Here is a 10,629-nt window from a genome sequence, read left to right on the forward strand (position 1 = left end):
AGAAACACGGAATCCTAAATACTGTTGATGAGTGTGTACAGTCATGTATTCATCTTCCTACGATCAACGATAGAACCTGAAAACATAAACAAACGGATAAGCCCAAAGTTTAGTGAGTTTTCCCCAAAATACCTAATACAACAAATGTATTATCATGCATACCGGGCCTACACTCATCATATTGAATTACTTTGGCCTAATCAATCATCGGACTGGAATGTTAACATGCAACAGGTCTAATCAGTCACTGGACTAGAATACCTTAGGGATGGCAATGGGTACGGGTATACCGGGTTTCGTGTTCCCCATCCCCATACCCGACCCCATCCCCATCGGGAATTAGAAATCTATCCCCGTCCCCATCCCCAATGGGTATCGGGGATCCCCAATGGGTAATCGGGGATTTTTCCCCATTACAAATTTTTAAACTTTTATGAAAAATAACTCATAATTATATATTAACCAACAAAACAAAAACTAACACTATTAATATAAAACACTATAATCATTGAATGTCTTCAAACACGAATAATAACATTCAAGGTTATAAATTAAATCATTTTTTGCAAAAAAAGACATTAAAACTCTTCCCAAAACTATACGTTTGATTATTAAAAAACCTTACTTTGTCTACTGAACAATTGCTTATGCATTATTAAAAATAAAAACATAAGTAACATTATATATATATGTATGTATATATATATATATATATATATATATATATATATATATATATATATATATAGGATAGTTATTGTGAAAACACCAATTATTGTGAGAACATGAGGATACTTTACAACCATTAGATTAAGTAAATAGATGGATAGGATAATTAGGTATTTTCCTATTTAATAAATGGCAAAAAAAAAAAGGAAAATACAATGAATTAGCTGATCACGGGGTTTTGAGGGCATTTGGGTAAAAAGCTAGGTTAAATAATTTAGGAAAAGGGTTTCTCGTTCGTAAGTTTCGCTCACTACTAGAAAAATACCCTTTAATGACGTGCAAACAATGACACGCGGTATTTTATGATACGCAAATGTGTGTGCCCTAAAAATAATGTTATCTCTCCAAAAATTAAAAGGATTTAGGTCACGTACTTTTGCGCGCCCTAAAATAAGTGTCAAATTGAAAGAAAAAAAAACACGGAGGGCACATAACATAAAATGGGCGTCGTGTAACCATGTCGCTTTATATTTTTTTAATGAAACGCGGGATCTCTTCTCTGGGGGGAAATGAAATTCTGAAAAGTTTGAAAGGCCCGCCGTGCTATTACCTTCTTTCCACCTTTCTTCTCTCTCTTACTCAAATACCCCAAAAAAACCCTAAGTCATCACCAAATCTCCGATCTCCCACCGGAAAAATGTCTCCACCTACTCTCTGCCCTCACACTAATTCTCTCAATTAAAAACACAAAAACCCTCAATCAGATAACCATGGCTACTTCTCCCTTCCTTATCTTCTCAAAAACCCAAAATTTCTTTAACTGTAAATCAATTGCGAATCCGACCCGAAGACCCGTACTCCGAGCTCACTCTCCTTCCGAAAGATTCTACACCTCGTCATCGTCAAACTCGTTTGCTTCCTCCACCTCCGCCTTCTCGTTGAGCCCGTCGTCGTTCTTTCAGAACCGATCTGCATCACCTACATGTGTGAACGTATACGGATCATCTCCATCGGCGTCGAATATACGATTTTCTCTCAACAATCGTCAAATTTCTCCGAGTTGTTCGATCTCTGTAATTCCAAGGAGTAATAATAGTAATCAAGCGTCAAAAAAGCAGTTGGATAAACCAAGGAGGATGTGTATGTGTTCTCCTACTTCGCATCCAGGTTCGTTTAGTGTTTGATTCTAGTGTAAAGATGATTTATCTTCTATCTTTTACAGGCTATATGATCCTCATATACCTGAGTTAGAAAAATTTCTACACAAGGATTTGTTCTTCCCTTCTAACAAATTCTCTGATGCATTTCATGAAGATTATGTAGGCAAGCTGTTCGATGAAATGCCAGGAGACGAGTTTTAGTCTGAACTAAAAGCCATCAGATGGTATCCTGTTTCTGTTGACCAACCTTTGACCGTACTTCCATGGTTAGTGCCAGATAATACATGCACACACATAATACATGTACATAGATAGTATCTTGTTTGGTTTTCCCGTTGTTTTTTTAGTTTGCAATTGTACACACATATAGCTATACATACATGCATATGTATACATACATATATAGATAGAAATACATGTATGTATGCATATAGATACATGTATGTATGCATATATGTGTGCCTCCTTGTCATTTTTTGGCTATTTAAAAAAAATTAATGAAGATGGATATATCATAGACATGATCAGAGTTGCTTGATGAATGCAGTTCTGAAATGTAGGTTCTCTTGAACTTCATGGATTTGCTAGAAACAGATTATGGAGTGTTGACAATGACTCCCCTCCCTTCCCCACTAATCCCACAAATAAAGTTTTCATTCACTTGATCTTCAAGTCCACTGAAGATGATTTGAAGACATGGCCTCACAGGTAACCTTAATTGCACCCCTTTTTGTCTACTAGTCATTCTTATATATAACATATTCTTTTCAATTTAGGTCTGTGTCACACTTGCTAGGAATGTTGGAGAGATGCGAATAGAAACAGAGTTGCTTCCCCAATGTTGGGAGCAAGTGAGGATAAAAAGATTTCATTTTATTGTTTTATTGTTTTGTGATTTTCTTTATTTATTTATTTTTAATTAAATTTTTTGGAGATTAGTCACATGTATGAGGAAGGCAGGCTGCTTGTAGCTCAATCATGTGGGGAGCTTGCAGAATTTGTGAGGCCAGAGATTCGAGACTCCCTCATCCTATCTATTGTGCAACAACTCATAAAGGATTCTGCCACTGTAGTTCGTGAGGCTGCTGCAAGGAATCTGGCTTTGCTGCTTTCACTCTTCCCAAATATGGATAGATATATCAAGGTCAACATCAGCCTCACTAAATATGATTCCAGAGGCTATCATGGAGAAAAAAATCTTTCTGACTTGACAGAGTTTCCATTTCCTACAATGTAAGCTATAACATGGTTTCTCTTTTGATTATGGTAATGTTTATATTCACCAAGTCACCCAATTATAGCAATGAAATTTCTTTTTATTGGGATTACGTTGCTATAATTGGCTAATTTCCAAACTGAAATGCTACGATAGGAAGGAATGAATGTTATAATAACTTATGTTTCAATTTTGTGTTATGATAATGAAGGTTCAACTCTTTTTCTAGTTTGTACATCTAACTTTGTTATAACTAATGGGTTGGTGTAATGTTTTTATGAAAACAGGTGGGTTTAATACAGAGACATCCATCAATCATACAGGATTGTTAGCATACATGAATCTCCAATTAATAATCTTTTGGAGAATCGATTGCTGGAGCAGGCACAATTCGTGGTTTTGGACAAGAAAAAGGTTCATGAAGAGGAATCGATTGTTGTAACTTGTTTGTTTAATAATTAGGTATTGTGGGATTGGCTGTGACTTATGGGCAACCATTACTTTTGATAGTTGTGGTTGGAACTGGTACAACAAGCATATATGCTGGTTTCACGAGTACGTTTCTTTGATATTAGTGATTGTTTTCCAGCTTTAGTGTAAAAATGTTTTTGGTTATTAAAAATAAAAACATTTTCATGACTTTTTTTTTTTTGAAAATGCTTTGAATTATTGTATGTTTAACCATTGTATTTCTTTTGAGTTTTTGTCTCTTTATATTATAAGGGCTATATATATTTGGGATGTTATGTTTAAGCATAATTAATCTGTTTTGTTTTTTGTTATATTGTTTTGTTTTGTTGTTTGAACTTTCCCTCATTTAACTAGTTTGAAAATTTTAAAATATTCTGATTCCATTTCTTAGTAATTACTATATATGATTCTATTTTCCTAATTACCTGAGTAGCGTGTCGGTAAATTTTTGATTATTAATAAATAAATAAATATATAAGATGGATGATTTTGCAGGAAGAAACTGATAGGTGAGGCAAATGCTACTTTTATCCCACGAGTTCTAGAGGTGTTGAAAACAAGTCTGATCAAGCACATTAGAGCTCATGTGGAAGGAAGATCTTTCCAAGGAACCACAAGTAGAACAGGAATGGATGCTTGTGATGCTTAATGTCAATCAAACGACATTGCTCCTAACAGCAACAACAACAGCAACAACAACAACAACACTAACACTACCATTAATGGCTCACCAGATTCCGGGTAAGTTGCATAAAATAGCAACATACTATTACTTTTTTTATAACAAGACATGTGATATTGTGTAGTTTATGATGATTTGTGATAAAGTTGGTCAATAGAGGAGGAAGTGTTGCTTCATCTTTGTTCCAAAATTATTCATATCATGTTCCATCACCTGCCTCATATTTGTTATAAAGGGAAAAACTCCAACAAACTATGCCCATTGTTTCATATTAGGTCCTTATGGGTTGGCAATAGCAGGTTTACCGGTTAAGTCAACTTTAAAATGTTGACTCTTCTATAGCCACAAAAATACTTGTTCAAGGACCCAATGTGGACAAAAAAAGTTTCCTGACTAATCTGGGACAACAAGTATAGTTTGTTGGAGTTTTTTCCGACTTTACCCCTGTTATAAATTCAATGGCATGTTGATTATTTTGTATCGTAGATAGATAAAATCTTATGAACACTAGAATATTTGTGTCTTTGTTATACATACAGATTAGAAAGGTAGATCCGAATTTGGACATGGAGGTTGATGAAGGAGACAATTACACACATATTCCAGTAAGAAACATAAATTTTTTAGTTTTATAGGAATGTATAACCCATGCATGTTAGCAATGTATTATTTTTCTTTAACATTTGAATGATTCTTTGTATGACATATTATAATTTGTGCAATTTATTTTATTTTTTGACTTTGAAATTTTATTTTATTCTTTGTATGACATATCAGTAAATCTATAAATAATTTTTTTTTAAAAAAAAATTAAAATTACGATACGCAAAAATGTGTGTCTTCTTCATTTATGACATGGCCTTTCTTGACAGGGGCTTCCTTGATACGCATTGCATGTCATAAACATGCGCGTCGTAAGGTTACGACACACAAATGCGCGTCGTCTTCCTTTATGACAGGGTCTTCCTTGATACGCATTGCGTGTCATAAATGCGCGTCGTCTGTCTTTATGACAGGGTCTTCCTTGACGCGCATTTGCGCGTCGTCTGAGCGTTTTACGACGCGCAATGAGCGTCGTAAAAGGCCTTTTTTCTAGTAGTGGCTGGTGAATCCGTCTTCCAAATCCGTGCGCATCATCCAATTTTTGTTGAAGATATTAGCCGATTTCAACATTGAATGTGATTCTGGTGAAGCTGATTCGGTAGTTGAATATAAAAAGAGTTGATTGATCAACATAGCACAGAATGAGGACTCTTTGATCAGAGTCAAAAATGAAGGGCAACAAGTTCAGCAACACCTTTGAAGAAGCCATTAACCTTGATGATGACGATTTCGTGAACATTCATTCAGGTTTTGCTCATTGATGTTCAAATACAACTTTAAAATAGTTTCTGCTTTGAATACGACGTTTGTTTCCTTTGTGTATTTAAAAATAAATATTACATGCGTATAATGGTTAGAAATGTAGAAAGATAATGTTTCTAGATGTTTTCGTTGTTGAATAACACTATTCATGTATCCCAATTGTTTGTTGCTGACTTTTTTAGGGTTTTGTTGAAGATGAAAAGTATTATAATTGTGTGGTTTAAGTTTTGTGTCCTACTGATAATGATATTATAATCGTAGTACAGTTAAGATTGTTGTTGTGGTTGAATTATGGAATCTAATTAGACGAATGACTAGTTTTTCAAGGTTTTTATATATTAAATAATAAATATTCTAATTTTAAACCATTTTTCATTGTCATATGTTGCAGGAAGTTCTAGTGTGGTGATGCTTAGCAGGGAACCATTAGCAAAAAATAAGGTGAAAACGAGATTTGAAAAAGGTACTTCTTCTGTGAATGATATTGTTTTAGCTTTGTATTTGTTTGACTGCGTGATGTTGTTTTGTATTTTATCTGAGTTATATTAAATGATTAGCCACATGTTTTCATTGTTGAACACATTCTATAATATTTTAATAGAAAGTATATATTACTACTAAAAGGTTCTTAATTGAGTATACAGTTTGTGTAAGAATATGCAATGCTTTCACATGTGTTCTGTAGTGAAAACATTTGGATATTCAGTAATTATTTTAGAATGTAATATATCATATATGTCTTAGATTAAATATGCTGAACTGAAGATTAATAATAAGTGTTATGGTTTGTGATGTTGTTTATTATTTCAAAATAAAAGTACTCTAAAAAAAATAATAAGCATTGTGTATGAAATTATTCAAAACAGAATTCATTGTGTACTTAATAGTTTAATTTATTATTCAATAAAGATTACATTACATGTGTAATGAAAACATTTGGATTTTGAATACATTATGTAAGAATTCAATACACCATATATTTTTTATAGTAATTAGTTTTAACTGAAGTTGTATTATTAGTGTTATGGTTTTTCTTATTTTCTAGTATTTCAAAGTAAAAGTGTTTTTTAAAAAAATAAAAATAAGGATTATTTATTGAATTATTAATATGAGAATTAATTGTCTACTTAATAGTTTATTTTAGTATTCAACACAGATTAAATTACTTATATAATGATTCAATACAGAATGCACAATATGTGCGACAGTGTGCAATGCTTGTACATGGATTCAATAATGAAATGATTTAGATGTTGAATACGTTATGTAATAATTCAGTACATGTTTTTTATATGGTTTGGAAAAAAAAAAATAGGCTGCAATGAAAACATATACAAAACAAATATGCATTCTTTATTATCACAATCGTGCATTCAATCTTCATATGAGTAGCATTATTTGATTAACACACTGTGTGTGTTAGTATGTAATTTTTTGTTCTGTTTAAGATTCGATTTAGTATTCAATAAAGAACTTATTAGATAATCATTCAACACATCATATATTACTTATAGTAAATATTCTGACTTGAAAACATATAAAAAAACAAATATGCATGATTCTTATTTCTGTAGTGTTATCCCTAAGCACGAATTGAATCTTTACATGTCTAACAGTATTTGATGAAAGTATGTAATATTTCATAAAATCAAATTTCAGTTTGATGTAGTAGGCAATACAGAATACAGTATGTATTTTAGGGCTCGTTACATATTATAGAATACATAATACATTATTATGTAGTAATCAGTTTGTTGTAGTAGTCAATACAGAATACATTAGTATTCAAGGCAGTAAACATTTGCATTTATTATGCGTGATTCTTATTGGTGTAGTATTATAGTGATCATGCGTATATTATTTTGTGTTTGTTGTAGGCGAATCAAGTGTTAGTGTAAGTAAGAAAAAGAAAAGGAAAGATGAACATTATGAAGATAGTGAAGTTGATGTTGATGTTAATGTAAGAAGAAGTGGTAGGAAAAAAACTAAAGTCTTACAAATTGAAGTTTCAAAGGAAGATGATAAGAAGAAAGGAATGAAGAAAAGAAAAACGAAAAGAAAGAATGTTGTTGAAAATGAAGATGCATATGTTGAGGATGACAAAACACAGGAGTTGCAAAAAATAAGTTGTCGTATGTCCCCAAAATCAATGTCTATGGCGGTGAAGGGAATGTCATACAGCCAGAAAGAAATGGTGAGACGAATGGGTTTCGGTGCATTCCTTGATATAAAGTTAGATTCAATACCTTCTAGATTGGCTTACTACCTGGTGGACAAATTTAGAGCAAAAACATCCACGATTAAGACTAAGAAAGGGGAAATACTTATTACAAAGAAAACTGTTGAAAAGATGTTTGGTTTGCCAAGTGAAGGTTTAGACTACAACCAGTTGGTGGAATGCAATAAAACAGATGTAGTTATGAAGCATGGAAAAATCAATATCCAGGAGGAAATTCAATAATGGAAACTATATGAAGAGGATTAGACAATCGGATGTGGCGGATGACATGTTCAAGCTTAATTTCTTGACATTATTCATAAACACGTTTGCAGAGACAGAAATGAGTGGGGCAAGCCATATTAATTGTCTAGAGAAATTAGCAAGGTGTGAAGATATTCAAAAAATTGATTGGTGCAAGTATATATTGGAATGTTTGGAGAAGGCAAAATACAAGTGGAGGCCAAATGACGCAAACTGTTGCTACACAGGTCTAGTCACACTGTTACTGGTAAGTATTTGTAAGTGTGTGCAATTATTTTTGTTTTATTTTTTTATTCTTTATTGAAAATAATATAAGATAACTTATTAATTCTGATGTTACAGCTTACGTATGCGGACAAAGTAGTTTTGAATGGCTATAATCTCCGCAGATCAAGGCCATTGATAAAACAGATTGACTCAGTGGATTTGGAAATGTTGGAGGAGCATGGATTGAGAAATGGAGAATTTGGAACCTTAGAGATTCGTGTAAATGGGGAAGTGGATCCTATTGATGTAAATGGTGTTCAGGATAAGGTGGTAAGTTATTTTAATATTTATGTCATATGTTCTTTAATAAATAATATTATACATAAGAAGATATTGTAACTCATTTTTATAACAATGACAGGTAGATGTGGAATCAATTGAAAAGCTATATAGTAGGATCTATGAAGATAAGGAAAAAATTGAAGAAGCAATTAAGAAGCGGTTAGAAGAGGATGCGAATGATGATGTGGTAAAAGAGTGGTTATGAAAGGTGCGAAAACTTTTTAATGAAAAGAATGTGGAACATGTAGATAGTATCTCTCCCACAAATGAAGTTACTATGAAAACGCACATTGAAGTTGCAGTCAATCATGGGCAAAGTAATTTTGTGAAAGGAAGTAGTCCCATATGCAATGTTCAATCTACTGGAAGGAATGATGAGAAGACAAAGATTGTGGATGGGTGCGGCTCACCTTCGGTGCTCTTTCTGGAATATAAAGGAAATAAATCATTGGATAGTCCAGTTGTTCTGACTCCTGGTTTTTTGAGTATGTCTGATGAGATTGTGGAACAAAGCATGAGAAAGAACAAGGAGTTTAGTAAAGATGACATTCCATCGTTCGATTTGAGAATAACACAATTGAATGAGGAAGATAAGAGTCTGGATGGTAAAGAAGGAAGCAAGCAAGTAATTAGATATACAAAAAAAATCTGTAGTGGAAGACAAACTGAAAAAAAAATTGGAAAAAATATTATGGAAAGAGAAATGGCGCATGTTGATGAGTTGAAAATGGGAAAGATAAAAGGAAGGGGAAACTTAGACAATTGGTGTGTTCACCATATATAGATCGGATAACAAATGTGGATGAGGTGGTTAAAGATGATGAAAACGTTGTTGCTCAAAGCATAATAACTTGGGGGAAAGATAAAGGGTAAGAATGTACATTCTATGTGGCTCAATTAAAATGGTTTTTTTTGTCATTGAATTTTTATTGTATTATGTTTAAATTGCAGGGAAGTTATATGGGAAACTGTTGATGGTCATGGAATGCATTTGGAAGCTGCACGTACGTTAGCTATGAGAAAAAAAGTGCATACCAATGTAATAGACCGTCTATTACAGACGCGTGGGCTGCTTTCCTTAATAAAACTGAAGAACTGAAGTCTAAGGCTTCTTACTCAAGGATGTACTTCACATGCGATACGATTGTAAGTTTTTATGAATAAGATGTGTGTTGTATGTCATATTCCACTATGAATTGTAATATGGTCGGTATTTTGTTATGATAAAAACAGACAGATTACATGGTTGGTGAAGCTGTAGATGAGGAGCTAAGGTACAATAAATTTAGAGTTATGTTTGTAGCTGTGATTAATGACATAACGGACAAACCAAATTTGAAAACGGTGGACTTGGTATGGAATTGTTACTTTTTACAGTTTTTAGACATGATTGGTATCACGCATGTATGTGGAACTGATGTTGATATTGTTTGAATGCAGGTTTTCATACCAATTGTTGTTGATGAAAGTTACTACCTAGTGTGTTTTTTCTTGAAGAGGGTTGCATTTTATATATTTGATCACATCAAGAGGTCTGGGACAATCGAGTCTGCATATGGGAATATACCACGTATCCTGGTTAGATCTGTTGTTTACTTAATGAATTCGTATATAGATCGTGAGTATTGTTGTTATTTATTTATTATAATATGAATTATTATTTAATTTGACATGCAGAAAAGCTTCTTTTGTCGTTATCTGAATAGTGTTGAACACAAAAGAGCAAATGTGTTGCTTAAAAAAGAAGTTGTAGTTATGAAAATGAAGTGTCAAAGGAATATAGTTGGTGTTGATTGTGGAATTTTCCTTATGCGACACATGGAAACATACATGGGAGAAGCGACACATAAATGGGATTGTGGTCTATGTGTTGATAATAAAAATCAAGAAAATGTTGGGAAGGTTAAGGTATAAGTATCTGGATAAGTTGATGATGTCGGATTTTAATGTTATGAAGAAAACATTCTTGAAGCATTATGCAGCTGTTAAAAAAATGGATAGGTTTGAAAGGATGAAGGTGATTGAAGAAAAGAAG

This window comes from Lactuca serriola, chromosome 6 (genome assembly GCF_051521515.1).
Source record: "Lactuca serriola cultivar US96UC23 chromosome 6, Lser_US96UC23_V15, whole genome shotgun sequence".
Lineage (NCBI taxonomy): Eukaryota > Viridiplantae > Streptophyta > Magnoliopsida > Asterales > Asteraceae > Lactuca > Lactuca serriola.